This window comes from Rhodnius prolixus, unplaced genomic scaffold (genome assembly GCF_049639745.1).
Source record: "Rhodnius prolixus isolate KJV_2025 unplaced genomic scaffold, Rpr scaffold_10, whole genome shotgun sequence".
In the NCBI taxonomy this organism is placed as follows: Eukaryota; Metazoa; Arthropoda; class Insecta; order Hemiptera; family Reduviidae; genus Rhodnius; species Rhodnius prolixus.
Genome location: NW_027411615.1, coordinates 7,004,543 through 7,028,115, shown reverse-complemented (window position 1 = coordinate 7,028,115; position 23,573 = coordinate 7,004,543). Strand labels below are relative to the sequence as shown.

At 32.8% G+C, this 23,573-nt stretch overlaps 1 protein-coding gene and 1 long non-coding RNA gene across 5 annotated transcripts in view; one reads left to right on the top strand and one right to left on the bottom strand.

Annotated features, from left to right (window-relative positions):
• The window catches only part of LOC141457024 (Krueppel-like factor 6), a 268,145-nt gene that overhangs the window by 689 nt on the left and 243,883 nt on the right, over positions 1-23,573 (top strand). The window lies entirely within an intron of this gene.
• Positions 1-23,573, bottom strand: part of LOC141457025 (uncharacterized) — a 203,032-nt gene that overhangs the window by 29,128 nt on the left and 150,331 nt on the right. Inside the window, exon 5 of the long non-coding RNA XR_012460168.1 lies at positions 2,049-2,097. This is a non-coding gene — a long non-coding RNA (uncharacterized lncRNA). The remainder of the gene's footprint in view (positions 1-2,048; positions 2,098-23,573) is intronic.

The window sequence follows — 23,573 nt, the reverse complement described above, 5'->3', positions numbered from 1 at the left end:
TTCGCGAGTTTTTTTTTTTTTTTTTGCTAAAAGTGGCTTTTTAAAAGACAAAGTAAAAACAGTATCAAAAAGGGAGTGATAACGAAATTTTTTTGTCTTATTTTCCTCTGGAAGCGACAAACAATTTATCGATAACTTTATTGTTAATAATCGTTTTGCCACACCCCACTTCATTTATTCGCGCGCAAAAAAAAAAATTCATTCGATTAATTATAATGATTACTTTTTTAGACTTTATTCGACTTCTTGATTAATGTTAAAATATTCCTGTTTTAGTTAAAAATAAAAACTATATATTCTTCTTTTTTTAACGAGAAAAAACTTCATCCTATGAATTCCTGATTCGGTTCCTTTTACTCTGTTTTACTCGAAAAAACATTTAAAATAATTCTAGCAAAAATTAGCTTCAAACTAGGAATTTCTATTATTCAGTAGCATAATATGGTTTTCTATTACTACAAAATCTCTATAAGTGCACTCTACGGCAATTGACAGGGTTTTCTGCAATTTTAGGAACATTTTAAAGAGGCTGGCAATTTGACAGTAATTTAAAAAAAAAGAGGTACCTAGTGGTTATGATTTTTTTTTTAAATGTTGATGTGCGTCATAATTTTGTGAAAAGGCTAGTTTTCTCGTATTCTACCCTCCAAATTAAATATAAAAAATAATGCTAGTCACCAAAAACAATAAACGATAATAAATATTGTAAATAAATAATAGAAACACAAAATTTCCAGCAAAAATGTGTCAAATAAAAGTGATAGGCCTAAAGATTAGAAAATTGTAAATACAGAAAAAAATTATTCCACTATAGAGAGGTACCGCTAACTGCTTACACCCCCAAAATCGTACTCAAATTAATTTTCTAATTAAAATGAAAAAATGTTCAGGAAAAGAGATGTCTGTGTGGTGACGTGTAGTCAAAGTTTGATCATCCGGGAAAATCGAGCAAAAACTGGAAAAATCGATTACGTACGTATTCTTTCGACTAAAATGTTTTATAGGTATCTGGGCGTTTAGTTTTTTAGTGAATGTCTGCATGATTAACAATAATAATTTTCTCTTATGATGACAAGAGAAAGTTCATCTGTATTATATATAAATATTATTATGAATTCAAATTTGACTCAAATTGCAAAATTTTAAGGAAATCGGAGGAAGTATTTTACTTTTCTGAATAAATTTAGTCATTTTTTAGCCATTTCTTTTGCATAAAATATTTCAACCATAAATGGTAGTGCGTAGATTACGCTAAGACAAAATAATGTGATAGTTTTCGACATCTTTTTTCTTGTAACAATGCTCGATATTAATTGAAATTAAGAATATTCGTTTCTTAATTACAGCCACTGATTTTGGTTCTTACTTAAAGTAGTAGCACTTCTCCATCATTTAGCCCTTAACCTCTCTAAGTATTCCTAATTATCTTCTGTTTAAATTATCCGTTTCTTGAATAAATACCATTCATATCTAATTAGAAGTAACTTCCTAAGAATCCATAAATGATTCACAGAGTTCTTAATTTGATTCGCAAAATCGGACTCGCAACTAACAGAAACTTAAAAGATTCTTAAATTTATTTGTATGAAATTTAGCCCTGAAAGGTTGTAAAGCCCTTGTAATAAGTGAATAAAGGGACAATAGAAACATCTAGGGTAGCCGATACCCAGTGGTGACTCTCTCGCAGTGAACTTAGTGACTTCCTCGTCAAGAAAGTGGTCCGCCAATGCCACCATAGAAGTCAAGTAAGGTTGACTGTAAGTAGTCTCTCAGCTGAGAGACGATGAATTATTGGGTTAAGAAGGCCAGATAAGATTGAGAATTGTTTTTTCATTTAAAGCGAAATGTAATTTCATTTTTTGTCCTCTTTGGATGAGCATATTATCTTATTGATGTGCTTTGTAGCACGTCTGCATTTTATTTAAAAAAATAGTTTATCTGAGATTGTTCAAACATTGTTTTAAATTGAAATAAAAAAAATCTTAATTTGATTTTAATAAATTTTAATTCGATTAAATTCAAATAGACAAATATCATCTAGTACTCACCTCTCTGCTAGCCACGCACCTGGCACATTGTTTGTCCTCCAGTTTGTGGCTGGAATTATAATTGAATCACTTTAATAAAAAGAATTAATAATAAAATAATTATTTATTATCAATAATTAAGAATGATCAAATATACTTAATAAATCTATAATAGATAAAATTAAAAGGTTAGCCCATCCCAACTTATTCTGAACTTTTATTCTAAAGTATTTAATTTTTATCAACAAATTTTCTTAAGAATTATTTAGAAAACTGGTGATTATGTTAACTTTCTCTCTCTCCAATCACAACAATGACGTGTAATGCTAAAAATTTATAAAATCAGATGGAAAAATCTTTGTCCCAAAACAATAAGATGACTAAATCGTATAAATCATGGAAAGAAAACATTTACTATAATTTTATTTCAAGGTCGTATTACTAAATTTAATCACTTATAGTTAGAATATTGCTTTGTGATAAAATTTGTTTACTTATTAATTATTTTTAACAGAAAAGTGGGTTATAAAAACTGGGCGGGTAATGGAGAAATAAAAAATAATTTATAATCTAAATTGCTGCGTAAGTTTCTGCTATTTTTGAATCGTAGTTACAATTTGTAATCTAAAATCATAAATAGAAAGATCGTTGAAAACTACAAAAATCTTTTTTGTTATGAGATAAAGGGGAAAATAGAAATTAACAATAATAATAATTATTTTTCGCTGCTACATGGTGGATCTGCAACAATTATTTGCTTCCAAATACTTGTAGTACGTCACAACTACCTCAGGTAGCCAGTGAATCAATTTTCTTAAGGATTTGGTTCAAAAATGTGAGAATAAGTTTAAAGGATCATTCCGATCCTTTTATCGCTACACGAACTCTACAAACACATATCAACCACTTACAGGACTAGCTTTTCAAATGGAGAATCAAAACTAACGTTACGAAGTCAAAGTTTATAGTATTTATTCTCAGACGGAAAATCCTACCTCCTATCATCTTGAACCAAACTCCCTATACCAACTGTGGACAAAGTACGCTACCTTGGACTGTACCTAGAAGCAAACGGTTGACATGGAATCCCCATACTAGGCTGAAAAGACAAGAAACTAACCAACGCTACAAAACTTCTCGCCAGACTGCTTGACAAACGTTCGAAACTTAACCTACATAACGAACGACTCTTATATCTACTGTTACTGCGATCTATTTGGTCATACGGCATCGAAGTATGGGTATCGACTAAGCGTTTCAACTCACTACGTCTCCAGGTATTACAGTAAAAAATACTTCGCAAAACTCCGTTCTATGTATCTAACCTCACTATCCATAATGACCTCAAAATCCCTTTCATTACAGATCTTGCTAACACTTGTATCTTCAAATTTCATTCCTCTACAGCGGCTCATCCTAACCCTCTCATAGTACACCTATCTTCCTCCCACATTACCAGGTAATCCTCTAAGGAGATTGAAGAGAAGATGGCCTCGTGATCTACTCTTATCGTGAGAGCACGTTACTGGAGTGGCACCACTGGGTGCCTTCTCCACTCATGATTTTCTTTTATTTCTTTTTTCTTTCACCATATTTGCTTGTTGCTACAACTGTTGCAGTGGTAAATTCCAATAAAAGATTAAAAAAAAAAAAGTTTAAAGGAGCACAATGGATCCGTTGAGTCGCCATGATATAGGCCGATTGGCTAATACCTAAGAATTCTAAACGATTTTTTTTATTGTATCTGTAAGTTTTGGGTGGATAAATATGTATGTCTGTAACCATAGAGACGGAACGTACACATCTCTCTACCCATAATTTGAGACCTTACGATTTATCAACCTGTATTTAAATACTTCTACAAAAGAGTGTCTTAAATTTATCAATTATTAAAACTAATCCGGCAGGGCAGTTGTATTAGGGTCAAAAACTGCTCGAAGAAAGCGTAATGTTTAAAAACGCGCAACTTAGCCAAATTTTCCCCTCTTTTCTTATTTTTAAATTCCCAAATTTTCTTTAAAATTGTGGAAAATATCCTCGAGTAGAAGTCGGAAGTTTTTTTTTTTTGTTTGCAGCAACGTAGACTTAATGGATTTCGAGGAAAAACGTTGACAAAACTTGATTTAATGGAATCGTTCTTGTTGTTGTTACTTTTTTAGTAAACAACATAGTGGCAAAACACGCGAATCGATTTTCATGAATGTGATCTCATTCGATTCGAAATTTCCTTTTAAATAAGTACCTAAGTAATTTTACCAATCAACGCAGAATCACCGAGTGTACACATGTGGGCGCGTATGTATATTTACGGCCAGTATACTCTGAGCAACACACCCAAATCTACAAAAGTATGTACATAATGTGTCTGTGCATAGAGGATTCCCTTGTTCTTTAAGTTTTATTATTATGTACACAACATGAATGTCTATAAAGTGGCCGATAGCCTCTTCTACCGACCGCTGTTGGGTGTTGGCTCTTGGAGAGGTGTGGCACAATTTACTATTAAAGTGCATTTTATTTTTTCTTTTACTTGATTTTTTTTCCCCCCTTTGTATTACAATTTTATTTTTATGGTGCATTACACAACATTGGATGACTCTATAAAAATGTATTGTAGCAGAATTAGTTTTAAATCTTGTCTGCGATATTTGCCGCCGTTTATTACCTTTCGGTGTTTGTCCAAGTGTTCATTAAAACAAGTTCCATCAATTTATTTCACCATTTTATACATAAAATTATTCAATTTTGTGCTAGTACATTAATTAAAAGTCAAATCATATGGAAATTGTTCAGCCTTCATGTTTGGCCTCGCGAATTGTTATTTAAATAAATGTGCCAAACTTCTAAAGTTAACGGAAACAATATATTTAATTTTTTTTTAAAAAAAAAAGGAAGTAGTTTTTGCAAACTATCGGAAGTGCCTAGCTGTCAATAATATAAATATGATGAAGGAAGTCAGTGCCAATCATGAAGATATGAATGTGTTATATTCATTTAATATCAAATATTGTTTAAAAAAAAAAAGATATCTACGTAATAATAGAATTATTGTTGAACTATTCAATGCAAAAGAAATGGTTACAAACTACAAAACTACAGTAAAGTGCCGCTTCCTCCTATTTCCTCCAAATTTTGAATAATTTAGTTAACGAATTTAATTTCTATTATCAGTAAAATCACTTTTTCAAACTGAATGGTCCTCCAAACGAATATTTTTTAAATAAAACTCAAAGTTATTAAACACATTGATTACCATTGATATACCATTTAAGAGCGGTAAGAACAAGTAAACATTTTTCAGAGAGAGGAAGTCAAAAAGAAGGTAATTTTACGGTTTAACTTCTCTCTCATCGTAAAAGAAAGAATTGCATTATAAATTAATCGGAAAAGCCAATATATTTTTGAAATTTGTGCACCAAATATTTCTTTGCCCATTAATGGAAATCATTTTACCGACTACAGAACTCCATGCTTGGACCCAGGCATGGCTTCTTCCCATACGGTCAACCTAGAGCCTGAATTAGGCTTGAAGTCTGGCCTAGAAGGAGCGCAAGTTCGCTGACTATTTGTATTAGGGAAAACCTCTTTGGGTAGCCCCTTCCCTCTGTTCTCAATTTTCTTTTAAATTTTCAGTGTTCACACCAATTTTTCATCCAATTTCATTAATATGAAGTAATTGATCCACGCACCAAAATTCTTATATAAATTATTAGTAAATATTTACTGAAAATATACTCACATTCAGTTTAATTTATTGTTTACCAATGTTTTATTTTTTCAATTTTGGTAAATCAAATACAAAATAAAGTAAAACGCTATAACCTTGAGAGCTATAGTATGAGTTTTTATTGTTTCTTAACTTTTCAAGGCTGTTATCGTAGATCTTTTCACAGGTTTATGTTTTTTCCCCCATTTTCCATTTAACAGTTTTCCCAAATCCTTCAAGGTTCTTTACATATTATCTAATATATATTAAGAAATATATAAATATATATATTTAAGGAATTATTATTTTACAGCTATATAGCTATGACCTGGTTTTCACTCATTTAATTAAGAAAATAAATAGGAAATTAATTGTTGTGTTTTTTTTAATCTAAAAGTAGTTGGTTTCCGTTATATTCTCGTTAAAACGAGCACAAAACTTTGTTCATATTCATTGCAAGAAACTTGGTTTGAACTTTAATTTTAATCGATTCTTTTCCGCTATTTCGATATTATCACCCAATAACTTCTTAGACGCTTAGTACCTCCTTTTCCTAGACCTTTTTAAGGTAGTCAAGCCATCGCCTCTCCCCAATAAGTGCCCTAGATCTACATAATGCTAGACCAAGTTTTAAAGCAAAATCGTTAAAAAGAAGCCTTTTTTGAGAAAATAATTTTTAAAAAACACAAACTAGAGCATTTATTCAGTACTTTCGATTGATCGATTTTCACCATAACTTCAGAGTGACGTCCTCTGCAATGTTTCGTCACTGTGTTTCGATGGAAAAACACACGACTAATTTGTGAAATCCCAGGGGATCTGAAAACGGAAAAATCACGAAAATCAGCGCGATTACAATACCTATTCCGGAACTTAATAGTGAGTGAGACAAAATAGAATTAAGATTGGATATTAAATATTACTTTATCCCTTTAATTGCCATTTATTTATATTAAAATTGCGAACAGAAAAAATAAAATAAAATGAAATAACATAATGCAGACGAGCATACAGAAAATAATATTACTTAAAAGAAATATATACATATATTCAAGCTAGACAAGTGCATTATAAGTGCATACATTAAAGATATTCCATGCAAACACTGTAGGGGTCCAGCTATTTACTGCACTAGACTGCACATTCACTCACACTAAAGCTAGTAAACTCTCGAAACACTTGTCATCTTTAAAGTGTCGCATTCTAACTTTTCAAAGTGAATTAAAGTGAATTAGCACGCCATTTTGCCCTTATATTTATGCTATTATTACTTTTATTATTATTATATTTTTGAAAACATTATAATTTGTTGTTGTGTTGCATTCAGCTTTATTGTTATTACTAAAAAAAACTTCTTCAGTTTATTAATAATATTTTAAGAATACAGTGCACGGCTGTCTTGCAGCGTTAATTAGAAGTTATGTTTTAAGTTTAAGGAATCATTTATTCTCAAGTATTTGTCTTTTTAATTAAATATTTATTTATATAGATTTAACCTGCTGTGAAACACTGGCACTTTTTTAACTTTGTAATAAATAAAATAAATGTATTCAACGTAATATTGTAGGGAAAAGAAGGGAAGGGATTAGCTAAGTGGTTACCGTATTGGAAACCAGAGTTCGAATCCGCTGTTGTGCTTTAAGATTTATCTCTTCCTAAGAATGTTGTCTGTAACGAGAGAACACTTTCTGGAAGCTAGAAGTGCAATGAAAAAAGCTTCAGTGGTGGTACAGATCTTGATGCGCCTTAAATTGATTAAAGTTTATTCAAAGGAACATTCTTTTATAATAGTAAAGGAAATTAATTAAAATTAGCCTCAAAAACCAAAGTTTACCCTCTTCGACGAACTAGATAAATAGCTATTTTACGATCTAATATTCAGATCCAGAACTGGAATCAGTCCATCGCTACTGTAATTCTGCCAAACAGCGATTACGCCCAGTAGTAAAGTCGACGATTATTCTGTTTAATTACAGATATAAAAAAGCACAAACTATTCCCATATACTAGTAACAAAATTTATTAAAAGTAAAATGTCTTCTCTAAATTTTATGCATTCAAAATGTCAGACTAAAATGCCGACTGCAAACAATTTTGAAGATAACATTTTATTGAGAACATGATTCAAATTCATTTCACTCACTGGCATATTAACCTACTTAAATATTTTTAACCCTTCGTAAAAACAACACTTTTACTTCAAAATTTATTTTTAGATTTTTCAACTGTTTATTTTAATTTTTTTTGGGGGGGGGGGGGATAAAAATAAAGATTGGCTAGATTATTGGAAAATAGTAAAAAAGAATTATTGTTGAAATAGTTTTTGACTTTAAAAAAAAAAAAAAAAAAAAAAAAAAATTAAAGAGCTGCAACCAGACGCACCAACCTCCGAAGAACCCAAACTCTACAAACGAAAATACTTAGATCCATATTAAGCGCTCCTTTTTTTGTCTCTAACCTGACTCACTACTCGCAGATCTTAACATTCCTTTTATCACTCAAACCGCTAAAACCCCGATTCAGGAAACTCCACTTCAACCTGCAGTTACACGCAGCAAATCCTCGGTAACTCGTAATCTTTTCTTCTAGAACACTTTCTGACAACCCGACAAGACAGTGACGACGTGATCTCCTCTCTAGTGTGAGGCTAGCAGTTCAGTGTTTTGGAATGTTACTACTTATATTGCCAACGCCCTGATTTTAACTCGAACCGACTAAAAAATAGAAGAAGAAATAATTAGAGAACTGTTCAATTTATCAATCAAATTTATATCGATTAATAATATTTCGCTATTTTAAAGACTTCTTTCACATTTAAGTTCGTTTTAAGAATCAATTTAAAACCACCTTAGATCTGGAAACTTGAATTGAGAATGGAATTCATCTGTTCAACGTAAACATATTTCAAATCTAATTCCCTTGAAATTCCGTTTCTAAATTGAGAGTACCTTTTCCTCTTTTAGTATCATCTGACCAGAGAAGAAGTCTCATTTCGGATACATGTAAAACTGTACACTAATATATTGGTGGCATCAAAGACCGGTTATGGTACAGCATCCAAGAACATGTTTTCTTAACCTCAGTCTCATCTTTTTCTTCGTATTTCTTTACCTTTCATCTTAAATTCTTTTGATTCTTTGTGATTATGAACGCAAGTTTATTGTAGACATGAACTTAGGCTCTTAATTATAAACCAAATACAGTTTCTTTTTTTTTTAAAAAAAATAGTAAATCTTCTAGTTATTTAAAAATCTTCATTAGCTTTAAATTTAATTCCTCTTATATAAAGAGACATACTTCGGGTGAACGCCCTTACCGGATGAAAAACAAGCGATGACCGTCCTTGACAGTTGTAACCGTGCAGTTGGAAGTAAATAGAATCAGACTATCCGACTAAACTGATCCGGGTGAATTAATTATAGCAATGGATTATGGGTCAAGTAAGGAGGAAATCTTTTATTTTCTTTAATATGATCTTGAGATTCTTTTAATTCTTTAGAATCCAGCCTTATTTGGTTTCCAAACTGAGTTGTTCGACAAATTTGCTGGTAATAAAACGCCAAGTAATAAAGGACAGGTGTTTAAAAGGAAGCAATTGTTTACTGACTGTTTCGATAACCTAATAATTGGCTAAGGCACTGCTCTTTGTCACAGAAAATTAAGATTAATTTAACGTTTAAAGGCATTCAACGACAAAGTGTAGCATCAATGTCTTTTGATTAAGCTCAAGTCCATCATTCACTTACTGCCTGCAAGTCCAGATCGCTTTAACCAAGACACTCCTTCTTTTCTTATACACCCAACTCCTTGCTGGAGTTCCCTAAAGAATCCGCACTGTATCACGGATGATCTACCTCATCAAATTACTCCTATGCAGACAATACGACTATTCTAACATGAAACGGTAATAACATATAATCAATGCAATAATCCACTTCTATCTTCATTTCCTTTGAACCTTGTTGAACGAGATCAAATCTTTACTGAATCAAAAAAGTACTCTCTCATAACTTAACCATTTTACTATCCCTCCAGCGGACCCAGTTGGTTCAGGTGTTGAGTGGGCATGCGAATTTAGCGTACCATCTTTTCAAATGTGGCCTTACTCAGTCGCCAATCTGCGCTGACTGTGGTGAGTCCGATGAGACTGTGCGGCTCTTTGTAGAGGTGTGTCTTGTTTACTCTAGAGTCCTCGTCCTCGGGAGGTTAAATGTTTCCCTACCAGAGATTGTGGCATTCAGTGCACTGGGTGATTGAGTCGCCATGCTTCCTAGTGTCCTGTTACTACTTTATTAGTTTATTATATTAGCATCTGGCAACTTTCAGCCGGATTGGTTTCTAAACCCCGGTATCTCTGATGAGATGAGGGGTGGGAGGGGAACAATGGGCATTTGGATTGCCTGCGTTCCTTCCCCTTTTTGGTGGAACCGCCCTTCTAATACAATCAACAATCCCTCCAGCGGACAATGTTTGCGATATCTTGGACTGTACCTCGAGAATCGCCTTACTTTGGAACTCCCGATTCAGGCGACAGGAACTTAACTTACATTACCGAATGATCAAAAAGCCTATTCGACAAACGATCCAGATAGATCCTCTTATGAACAGAAAAGCTCTCCAGTGCCTTACCAGCTCTAATCTGGATGTAGGGACTTGAACTGGACTAGCTAAGCGTTCCAATCTTTACCATATCCAAGCCATCCAAACGCATCTTCCCATATTAACACTCAGACTATCCACACTCTGAAAAAGAGATAAGTTTTGAACAGAAATAAAATGAATCTTTTACTTTACGATCTCAAATAGTTTTTCAAATAAATTGTAAAGAATTTTCTTTTCTTTTTTTTTTTTTTTTTTGACAATAGAAAATTATTACATTGACTAGTTCCGGCAATTGTATGACGTCATAATTACAAGCACATAGAATAGCAGTACGGCGAAGAACAATGGATAGTGCAGGAAATAACATGCAAACTCTCTGCATGTAGTTTTGTAAGCATAGTAGAGAACTGGCTGGCGTACAGCTGTTGTTACTAATGGTGTTTCTGTTACCTTCCGTTACTTTATTGAAACACTAATTTAAAAAGCTAATGGCTGGACTTATGGTTTGTGTAGCTTTTTTTTTTTCTTTCTTTTTTTTAGTTGTTGTCTTTCAAAAGGAAGCAGCACTACAATACAATGAGAGAGAGGGGGCTCGAGGTGGGGGTAGTGATTAATGGCGAATAATTACCTATTTAAACAAAGAGTTCCCACGTTTTTTGTGGATTTTTACCGCGCTTCATTTATTTAAAAAAACAAAAAATAATAATATAATTTTCTCAAAATAAATCTTAAATTTTCAAAAAGTAGAGACATCTTTTAAAAACTTACTGATTTAATTAAGCAAAAATATGCATACGACTCTCAAATGCAGTTCTTAAACTCTCGATTCATAAAAAAAATTGCCTATCGAAATTTTATCTAATAATTTTTTCCTAAAAAATTTAAATTTAGTCAGGTTTAATTGAAGGGCAGCGAATTTATTTCAAATTTTTAACTTATTTCCTGTAAAATTCTCTTACATATTATTCTAAATGTCGCTGAAATTTCAAATTGAAACAGAAACCAAAATTTAATGAGAGAATTTTTCTCTTTTCTGGAATTTTCTCAAAAAAACTCCCTCTTCGATTCCTTTTTAAAACTCCTTTCGATCTTAAAAGACGAAAAAATTCTTTTTAGTACAATAGAAACTTCAAGTTGAGCGACTATTATCACTAAGTTACAAAGTGGGTCCCAATCGCATGCTTAGAGCACTTCACTCCAAATAATTATTCTAACAAAAATTGCATCTGGATGCAAAAATAATAGTTATTTATTTAACAAGTGTGGGAAGTAGTACTTTTCCTCACACGAGGCAGAGTTTGCACGCAAGACTTCGCTCGCTCGTGCAAGTGCAAATTGCCGAGTGTGAGGAAAATACTTTACACTCGAGTTAAATATTATATTTTTTCTGCAACCATTAGGGTTATTAACTAAAAAAAAAAACTAAACAGGAATCACTAGAATCCATTTTAAATTTCTATAAGGTAAAACTACAACCTTTTTAACTGTTATAATTAAAACTATCTATTTATTAAAATATTATTTTTATTTCTATATTCCTTCAATTTTTATTTTATTTTTTTAATATTCGTTTTTTAATTATTTAGTTACGTTAAATAAGCTTATTAAAGTTTTACAGAAAATATTTAATAACAAAACTTCTTATATCAAGGAAGCACAATAAAGTTTTTCCACTCACTAGTGAGGAAAGTGACACTAATGGGAATTTTTCCCCACTAGTGAGGTAAAGTTGGGCATTACACAGCTGATTTTAATTGAGTAATGAGAACATTCCTACATGGTTGCAGAAAAATAATGATTTACAATAGAAATTAAAGTTTTATAACAAGAACCCTAGTTTCCTTTTTCCAAAAAATATTTCGGTTTGGCATTTTACCTTGGAGCTTGTCAGGAAGTAACGTCACTCCTCAAAACATAGATCTACTTTCATTTTAAGTACAAATTTCACATTTTTTTCCAGGAAATGGCTGGAAAGAAGATCATTGGTGCCCGAAATATTTTTTTTCCAGTGCATTAACCGGCCTCCAGACAGTGTTCTCTCATTACATACAACCCTATCCTTCACCGAATCTCTCCTAGGAAGTGAAAATCTAAGAACCATCAGCTGGAGCTCCGCTTAAGAATACAGTACGCTAACCACTTAGCTAATATCTTCTCTGTTGATATTATTCTCAGCAAAATGTAACTCTACAACACAGGTATTGTTCCCCTCTCCAACCTGAAGAACTTCAATGAAACCAGTTAACATAGCCAACGAGGAAATAGCGCTTCGACCCATTTCTCCATTGTAGTTGCATAAAGAAAAATTATAACTGTAGATATATTGTGACAAAAGAAATGTAATAACCCAGAAATTACCTTCCACTAAATAGAAAACAAACCAAAATAATGGTAATTGTTTTCCATAACTTCAAAAAACATGAACTTCTATCTAATTTGAATAGTTTGGAAGGTAAAAAAATCCGGCATTATTGGAATATCTGCTGTTTCTTATAACAATAATTTGGTGAAAGCAAATGTAATCCTATTGTCTAGAATCAGAATCAATAAAATCAAATAAATTGGTCTACCAAACTAGCCAATTGTTTCCAAAAAAGGGAAAAGCTGTATAAGACTGTTGGGGAGAACTGAAACGTTCAATGAAATTCAGAAGTAGCCAATCACTATTGTAATAATTGATTACAGTGAGACATTGTCGTGTGAAATATTATCCCAAACTTTTTTTGAACCCATTTCGGTCTACAACCAGCACGAAGAAGCATTCAGCAATAAACACGAAACGTCAGTTTCTACGAAACTAGAGTCGCGATATTCCCCAGCCTGTACAATAATGTTTTACGTGGTTATTTAAGATTTATTACCTAGGTAATCGTTGATTTCTTTCAGGTCAAATATTCTTTGCCACAATGAACACAGAGAAAAACCACTGCCACAAACGGTCCGTTTCTAGTAGATTACTAAGTAGTACAACCCACAGAGGCTAGACTAAACCTCATTTACATAGTTAGAAAAAAAAAAGGTCAACCAAGGGCAACCGACAAAAAATTAGTTTTTTATTTCTGTTTTGGTTTTTTTACTACAAAAAATTGTGGAAATAAAAATAATAAATAAGATTACTGTAAAATCAACATTTCGGTGCTAATTCGGGATTCTCGAGAGCTGAGAAAAATTCGGAAATATCTGGAGGTGTTGAAACTGTTAAGTCACCTTCACTGTCTCCTCGATCTACAGTCTAGTCCCCAGGAGGAGGCGATAGAAGAGATTGGACTTATTCTCCAGCAAGAATTGCAGATGTCCACCAAAAATAAAACCTTAATATGGGGCGTCTGCAATTGAATAATCAGGAAAGTCCCTAATTCGGAAAATATCCCGAAACGATTCGATGTATAAACCAGCTGGAATAATAATGATTAGTAAGAATATATTAGGTGCAGTACTATACTGGACCACTAGAATCCCTGAAGAATCTTAAGCTCCGCAACTAGCAGTGGAAGATGTTGGAAAAAAGCCCCCCGAGTTTCGATATTAATAAATTAAATGTAAGCACACGATTCTTTTGACTGAACTACTCGTGAATAGAGTGCAATTATCTTTTGAATGAAATTATTAAACAGTCAATTAAAGTAATACACACGATACGCTCCAATAAATTTTAAGATAATTATGGAGAATATTTAAAAAAAGAAAAAGCTTTCGATTATTCATAACCTTCACTTAGTTAATAGATCGTTTATAGTAGTGCTAAACACTAAATAGTTTCATTATTATTGCACTAAAACTAATTTTATTTAAAGTAATTAACATTCAAAACTGTTTAAATATTAAATAAATTCAAACCAATTTGTCAACTTTATAAAGATATTATGTATTAATTTTTTATTTTACAACAGACAGTTGGCAACAATGTTTTTATAAAGTTATTAAATTAAAAAAAAAGTATAAATGTACTTATTTTAAAATATAATGAAGAAAATTAACTTTTAATTATTCTTTGGTTGGAAATAATTCAAATATATTAAAAAAGTTGTTTTTAAACACGTTCAAACTTGTTAAAAATACTATATTAAAAGGGAGCCTAAGTATAATATAGTATAATATAATAGATTATCGCCATAAATAGAGCAGCTTCCTAACGACCTGTTATAATACAACAACTCATCGTTTGACGTCTATGTTTGGCATAATTACAACTGGCTAGTGATTCTGATTATATACCATTTTAGCGATTAAATTTCTTTACTGAAATGAAGAAATTATAGCTTATTATTTTTTTAAATTTATTTACTTTATAAAGATCTCAAGCGTTGATCTTAAATTCTTAATCATTATTTATTTTACAATCAGTTTGTTCTAGTATAAGCTATACCATTTCCTTCAATAGCTTAATTTTATTTGTTATTAAAAATACGTGTTTTACGCCATTAGATAATTTGAGTATTTTCTTTTAAGCAAGTTTTGATTTAGTTTTTAGTGTTAAATCGCCCTCAACGAATCACCGAACAGTTACTGGTCTAGCATTGGTTATACACGGCCTAGCATAGAACTGTATTTAATTTCAGTAAATTTGATAAATTAATGGCAAGGTATTATTAAGCAATCTATACTTTAAAAAGAGATATTTCGCTTCTTTGTTGCTGCTTACCCACTACACAAACAGAACAGAAAGGATGGAAGGTGCACCAACCTTACAACAATGTAAAAGAATATTATAATTGCCAATATCATAGACCCAGAAGAGGTCCTAGAGCTCCTAGATTGAAAGGTTGGCCAGAAATAAGAAAACAATGGCTGAAATTTGCAATATTCTTTCTTCCTTTTAGATCTCATTACTTTTATTACAATAATTTTTTGAGGCAAATTCGATTTGAGGCAGTTCTGAAGTGAGATGTTACAGAGTGTTCCTTCTACGAGGGTCGTTTGAAAAGTCCGTGCAAAGTCAGAGAGATAGCACCACTGGCGCGTATCGAGGTTATGTTTAGTTAGTAGCATCTCTTGGAAGAACACACACCAAGTTTCAGCCAGATCGGTCTATTTCTTTGTGTTTGGCATTCGTTTGAATCGAGGAAGTCGAGTGATTTTCAAAAAATGGACGAAAAAGAATTTCGTGTGTTGATTAAACACTACTTTATGAAAGGCAAAACGCCTCAGGGGACTAAAGAGAAGCTTCATAAACATTATGGTGACTCTGCACCTTCGATTAGAACAGTTTATAAGTGGTTTCAAAATTTTCGGAGTGGCTATATGGGCACTAGTGACGCTGAACGTTCTGGACGTCCTGTTGAGGTTACTACTCCAGAAATCATTGATAAAATCCATGATATGGTGATGGATGACAGAAGAGTGAAGGTGCGTGAGATTGCTAGTGCTGTGGGCATCTCGAATGAACGGGTACATAATATTTTGCATCAACATTTGAACATGACAAAGCTATCCGCAAGATGGGTGCCGCGATTGCTCACGCTTGACCAAAAACGAAATCGTATGAAGTGTTGCAAGGACGGATTGCAGCTGTTCCAGAAGAATCCGCAGGACTTTAAGCGTCGTTTCGTCACTGTGGATGAAACATGGATACATCACTACACTCCTGAGACCAAAGAACAATCTAAACAATGGGTTACCAAGGGGGAATCTGCGCCAAAAAAGGCGAAGACCGTTCCTTCGGCCGGAAAGATTATGGCGACTGTCTTTTGGGATTCGCAAGGAATAATCCTCATCGACTATCTGGAAAAGGGTAAAACTATTACAGGTGCATATTATTCATCGTTATTGGACCGTTTGAAAACCGAGCTGCAAGAAAAACGCCCACGATTGGCTCACAAAAAAGTCCTTTTCCATCACGACAACGCACCAGCTCACACCTCAGCAGTTGTGGTCGCAAAATGAATGGAAATAGGGTTCCAACTCGTTTCACATCCCCCCTATTCTCCAGACTTGGCTCCCTCGGACTACTATTTGTTCCCCAATATGAAGAAATGGCTGGCGGGAAAAAGATTTTATTCAAACGAGGAGGTGATTGCAGAAACGAATGGCTATTTTTCAGACTTGGACAAATCCTATTATTCGGAAGGGATCAACAAACTAGAGCAGCGTTGGACGAAGTGTATAAGCCTAAAAGGAGACTATGTTGAAAAATAAAAAAGGTTTACCCCAAAAAATTAAGTAGTTTTTATTTTTGCACGGACTTTTCAAACGACCCTCGTAGTTTGTGTTCATCTTAATGTGCAGTTCCACCAACTGTTTATAATAGAATTAGATAGGTTGGGAATTGCAGCAAGAGAAAGGCGACTGTCCATTCACATCCCAATATTTAAGCTGTTTTGTGCCATAAAAAAAGATGGGTTATCTTAATGATGTGTTCGCTGTAATTATGTCTTTTATAGTGTTCTTTTTTAAAAAAAATAGAACGTCTTTTAATTAAAATTTAATTGTTAAATATGGGTAGTCTGTTGTAAAACGCAGTTGGTATACATGTTTTAACGATTTGTCAATATTATAGTCCTTTATTTGGCAATGAAAGCCTGCATGAAAAAATTGGTAACACTGAAAGCGAGGAAATGGCAGAAATCAAGTACAGTTTTCTGTAGGTAAATTAGACTAATTCAATTTGAATGAGTTATTTTTTTTAACTTAAAAATTATTATTTCAATTCAGAAGGTTGTGCATTATTCAAAACTGTGTCCAAAATTGTTATTACCATCGATAAAAAAATTAAAATAAATAAAAGAAGAAACCATTGTAGACAACAGAAAATTACTTTTACCTAATGACACCATAAAAACGTAAAGAATAATAAAAATACAATGATAATAATAAAAAGAATGAAATGAAAAATTGAAGTGTCGTCTAATGTTAAAGAAAATAACAAATGCAGTCAAATATTTCAATGTGATTCGAATTAATGTTAATGTGTCGTATAAAAAGGAATCGGTTATCATACCGACACGGTTGCCATCAAACTCGTTTTACATGTAGTATATAGCTACTTCTTCGCCTTCTTCATAGATGGATGTAAAGCGGCTACCTCTCTGATTGTAATAGTAATAATAGAATTAGATAAAAAATAAAAGAAAGACAACACATAGAGAACCAAAGAAAGAAATAATAAAAAGGAAGAAACAAGAACGTAGGGTAGGCAATAAATTGTGTGAAGGGTTTTTTGAATGAAAGAAAAAGGTTGGTTCTTTTTCTTTGAGAAGTGGTGGATACGATGGAGAGACGGATAGTAAGAGATTTAGATAGTCAAGCAGGAAGAGAGGAGACAGAAAAAGGAAAACAAGAAGAAGGATGGTGGAAGAAAAAAGGATGAAATCAAACTGTCGGTGAGTCATTAAGGAAGAGGGGTAGGTAGGCGAATTGGATTGATGGGGGACACCGTTCTTCCTCTTCTTGTTCTTCATGAAGAATTATCTAAGGGCTAGAATCTATTCCCACGTCTACTATAGATCCATATCATGTACACACCGTTAGATGTTTGTACATCTAACACAACCCAATTACCATGGTTTCTCTTATCATTGTTACACAATCAACATTTTGTTGAAGGATAATATGGTGCTTAACATTATTAATATGGCCAAAATACGATAAAAAAAAATCTGAGCTCAACTTTTTCAAAAATCCAATTAATGATTTATACATTATTTAATGAGGTGCCACGGTAGCCGAGCGGTTACAAGCGAGACCTGTAAAGCTAATATGTATTGTGGTGCTGGGTTCGATTCCCCGGTCTTATGCCTTGGATTTTATTTAATGGTTAATAAAAGAAATTAACAGTCAAGTATGTTTGCTAGTCGCCTTCGTGCAAGACACCTAATTTGGTAGTTAGACGTAAAGCCCGCCTGAAAAAATAGGCACTTTACATTATTTAGTGGGCTATGATATTTGTGATAGATTTTTGAATTTTTAACGGAAATATTTTGAAATTTACTTCCTGTCTCTAAAAATTAGTTTTTACACAGACTGGGTGCGTGGCTATTCTGCCCAGTAGCGTATTTCTCTATTTTAATCCACAAACTTTTCGTTTTGAAGTTCCAAGTCCCCATAGTTTTATAACCCATCAACCAAATTTATACCTCAGGATCCAGTGCAGGCTCAGGAAACACATGCATCGCTTAGGCCAGTCAGATGATAGCCTCTGTAGGTTCTGTGAGGAAGAGGAGGAGAAAACGGCACTGCACGTGTTGTGTCAGTGTGAGGGACTTGTCTGGGCTAAGGATGTTTCTCCTCGGGTAGGAAAAACCAAGGCCTGTGAGCTTTACCCAAGAGTCGCTCTCCAGCATCAAGAGTCTGATTAAAAGGACGATGACGAAAGAAGAGTGAGCTCTAGAGTGGTGGGAGCCACAATAGATCCAAAGGGGTCGTAGTGGCGTAGGCCTTGAGGCCGCCCTAGTTTAATCTATCTATCTATCTACCTCAGGATTGAAACCCATTTTAATCGGCACCAATAAACCCACTTGTAATGCCGGCGTTTCTTTACTGCATTCAACTACAAAAGAAAGACAGACCCTCAGGAGAGTGTGCTCAATATCTTATTATTCTCGAATGAGTTAACTTTTGGTTGACTAATTTGGTGAGCTTGTTTTCTGACTAGTGAGGTATCCTAAATTTGGGTTTACCCTAAATTCATAACTTTACATCTAATGTTTTTAAATTAATTTTTAATCAAATATTTATCACCCAAAGTACGAATTTGAAAAGTTAATGATATATTCTTTTTATCGAGATCTTTAATTACTTTATTATTGTCAACAAGTGGTGCTAGAACAAAAAATAATAATACAGAAAATTGTTAAAATACGATCGTAAATGGGCAACATACAAAGAGAAGAAGACTCCACTTTGGTAGCCGAGCGGTTTGAGGCGAGACCCGCATTGTTTATTGTGGTACAGTTTACTGTATATCGTTTCCTGTTACAGCTGATAAGGTTTTTAATAATAGGCTGTCCAAACCCCAAACGGACGATACCATGTTAACAGCAAACCTGCATAAGTTATCTCGGTTTATTCCAGATCTTTTGTATTTAAAAAAGTGTCCATGTTATAAATATTAAAAAAAAAACAGAAATAAAAGAAGAGTTTAGAAATTTTCAATTTAAATAATCCCTAAAAATACATTGGAATATTTGAATTTTAAACTTGCATACGTTAAAAAGAAACAAATTTCAGGTATTGTCTCGCGTTGCGCATAAATTAGTATTACGTGACATTTTGTTATTATTTTCCTTATTTACCAGCAAAAAACAGCAACAAGTAAAATAAAAAAAGAGGATTACTTCATCTTGAAACATCTATCCAGTTTTATTAAAATATTTTAGGTAATTATAAAGCAGGTAACCTATAAAGTAGGGAACCTATTTTATCTAATTTATCTTTTAGAAGTTTGTTTTAGAAATTTGATGTAGCATTCGAAGTCGATTTCTGATGGAGTTTCTTGAACTGGTGTTTTGATGTAAATTACGAAACTTAACTATTAATTCTACTTAAAGTTATTTGCAAAATTGCTCCAACAACGGAAGTAACCCTGGGGGCTTTATCCAATCAAGAACTGAATACTTTTCTCTGTATGTACTCTTGTTTTAGTTTTGTATTTTCTTTTCTATTCCAGATCGGCTTCGGATTTTTTATCATCATCAGAGACTGATTTATCAGTTTAGGTACACGGAATTTGACTTTCACTTGTATGGTTTACACGATTCCATCTTCATCGGTGAAATATAGTACAAAACGTGTTCCATAAATTTATATAACATTGAACATTATCACCTTTGATAATTAAACCTAATTACAGCTATTAAATAAAGAATTTAGTTAATTATTTCGAGTACACCATATATATATATATTCCATAATTATTATATATTAAGAAATTTTATGTAAGAAGTTTCAGTTGGTATATAATACACAATTAATAAATACTTTTAACATTAAGAAATTGTGCAGATTCTATTGGAGAGCGACACTGCTATTAAACTGGGTAATGCAGTTAATTACTTGTAATAAAAAAAATAATTATTATTAATTACGGGTTGCATCATTGCAAGGTTACAGCACTTGGGTGCATCGTTTTGTGTGTTGATGCTATACCACACCTGGCGGATTGCCTACCCATAAATGGTAGAATTGTTACTTAGATATTACCTTTATTTCTTTATATATTTTATTTATTTAAAGTAAATAGAAAATAGTGTGAAATAATTTTTTATTTAATAATTATAAACAAAATTCAAATAATTTTGCTTCAAAGGGAAGGGATTAGCTATGAGGTTAGCATACTGGACTCCCACGCGGAGGTCCCGGGTTCGAATCCAGCAGCTGACCCTTAGATTTTCTCTTCCTAGGAGCTTCTTACAGCTCACTGTCCGGTGATGGACAGTGTTGTCTGTAACGAGAGAACACTGTCCGGAGGCCGGCAGTGCACTGAATAAAGCTCCGGGCGCCAATAACCTTGGATGTTGACGCGCCTTAAATCATTAAAAAAAAAAAAAAAAAATTTTGCTTCAAATTAGATTTCAGTTAATGAAAATAATGAAATAGCGTCAGATTTTCGAGGATCTACAGAAATATAAAATGATGACGCGAACGTGTTTAAATTTATTTCTCTTGGAGCTCTTAGTGTAAACATGTATGATAAGGTCATAAAAATATATTTTATAAACTCAAAAAAGAACAGCGAGACTTGCCAAAATAGATAAATGATTTAAATAAATTAATATTTGAAAATAACAGCGCCTAATTGATCAAAATTATCTTCAAACACTATTGTGGAAGCTACTGTGAGTCCGAGATGGCTGCGGTTAATTTATACAAAATTAACGTAGAAGCTGTCATCTGTTTTCCAGAAAGAACAAAAGCAATAACACAGAAAGATCTTTACGGTGGCGAACTTTTTATTCTAACTCTTCCACAAAATTATAAAGACAGTTTACAAACATATGTACAAAAAAGATGTTTTATTTATCTGGTCCAGCAGCTGAGTTTATTGAAACACGCAGACTCTTTGATTTATCTTGGATGAATCAAACTACAGCTGTTATTTACGACATGCCTAATGCTTAAGAGTTTATATATTTTCTTTTGTTTTTGTCTCTAAGTATGTCCTTATATTCACTGTTTAAACTTTACATTACTACTAATACATTTTTATGTCAATCGTCTTAACTATTAGCTATTTGTATTAATCTAGAACTAAACTGGTTTTGAAAGGTGAAGAATAGTTAGTTGGTAAGTGTTTGTGGTTTATCTAAAATGGGAGAAAAGTCGAGAGAAACATGGCATTCCGTTTGGTTACTATCTCCACTTCCGGTAATAAGATCGCAGACTAAAATTCAACTTCTGGTATACTACTGGAACTTAACTAAATGTTGTTTGTTCCGTTTTTCACAATTTCCTCAAAAATTCCCGCGATTTTTTTAAAGTTGCGGGCACTACAGAAATACACGTTGAAAAACCTTTTTTCACGTAGGAATTTTCTCATTACTCAATTAAAATCAGCTGTGTAATGCCCAACTTTACCTCACTAGTGGGGAAAAATTCCCATTAGTGTCACTTTCCTCACTAGTGGGTGAAAAAACTCTATTGTGCTTCCTTGATATAAGAAGTTTTGTTATTAACATAAATATTTTCTGTAAAACTTTAATAAGCTTATTTAACGTAACTAAATAATTAAAAAACGAATATTAAAAAATAAAATAAAAATTGAAAGGAATATAGAAATAAAAATAATACTTTAATAAATAATTAGATATTTTTAATTATAACAGTTAAAAAGGTTATAGTGTTACCTTATAGAAATTTAAAATGGATTCTAGTGATTCCTGTTTAGTTTTTTTTTTAGTTAATAACCCTAATGGTTGCAGAAAAAATATAATTTATATTATATTTAACTCGAGTGTAAAGTATTTTCCTCACACTCGGCAATTTGCACTTGCACGAGCGAGCGAAGTCTTGCGTGCAAACCCTGCCTCGTGTGAGGAAAAGTACTACTTCCACCCTTGTTAAATAAATAACTATACTGATGGACAAAATTAGCGCACCACTCAGTTTTTGTTTAGTTAAAATTAAATAAATTATTTTCCGCTTTTGTTTTGGACGTACATCACTTGTCTAAAGCGATTTAGGGAGACAAGAGGTCATTCAAGAAGAGATGTACAGCAGAGAGAGAGACGATAGGTACATCCGGCACCTGGCTTTACGAAACAGGAGCATAACGAGAAATGAGATAAAAAGTCTCATAAGGCAAGTCCGAAATGTTTCCATCTCCAGTAGGACTGTTAGAAGAAGACTTAATGAAAGTAACCTTAGAGCCAGACTTAGAGGCTTAGAGGGCTCGTGGCCCTCTCCTTACCACAGTTCACAAAATGACCAGGCTTCAGTTTGCAAGTGAACATGTGAATTGGACTTTAGACAACGGAAGAGAGTTCTCTTTACAGATGAGGTAAGAGAAGGCCTAACTTCTTCAGATGGCCATAGTTACAAATGGCTTATTTTTTCAGCCAACAATATTTTGAAAGTCCAAAATTTGCACAAACTGTAAATCATAAAAAAAATAAGGGTGGTGCGTTAATTTTGTCCATCAGTATATTATTGTGTAAACATTTGGCCAGGAAAATGCTAATTAAAACCGTTCTGAGGGAGAAAAGTATTTCATTTTTTAATAAATTGAACGACTGTTAAGCCGGGTAATATTTAATATAAATTCAATATATTAGTAAAATGCCAAATTTAAAGGAAATCGATTGAACGGAAATGCCACATTACTGAATAAATTTTTGTCGTTTCTTTTAACCAGCTGATTTTTTTGCGCATAAATAGTTTCAAATTATTAAGTAAGTTGCGGTAAGTTGCCGCCTGAAAAAAAAAAATAGTCATTACTTAACTTAAATGGCGGTAAGGTCACGTGAGTGATTCACTTTGGACATGAAAATTGTTAACATTAATTGCGCAAGTATTGTTCACGATTTACGTAACATGAAAGGAAAAAAGAAAAGTAAATTATAAAAATTGTATTCATAATCACTCCAACTTTACCATGGTCCTCATTGTGTTTGTTCGTAAGACGGCAAACTATAAATGCAATACACAAGAACGACTTCCCAACATATTGTCTCTTTTTTACAGTGAATGGAGAACAAAATTTTTACGTTATGGTTATCACAAAACGAAAACAAATACACACGCACAATAACAACAACAAAAAATTGAATATTGACAAAAAAGTGCTGGATAAATTTATCAAACTA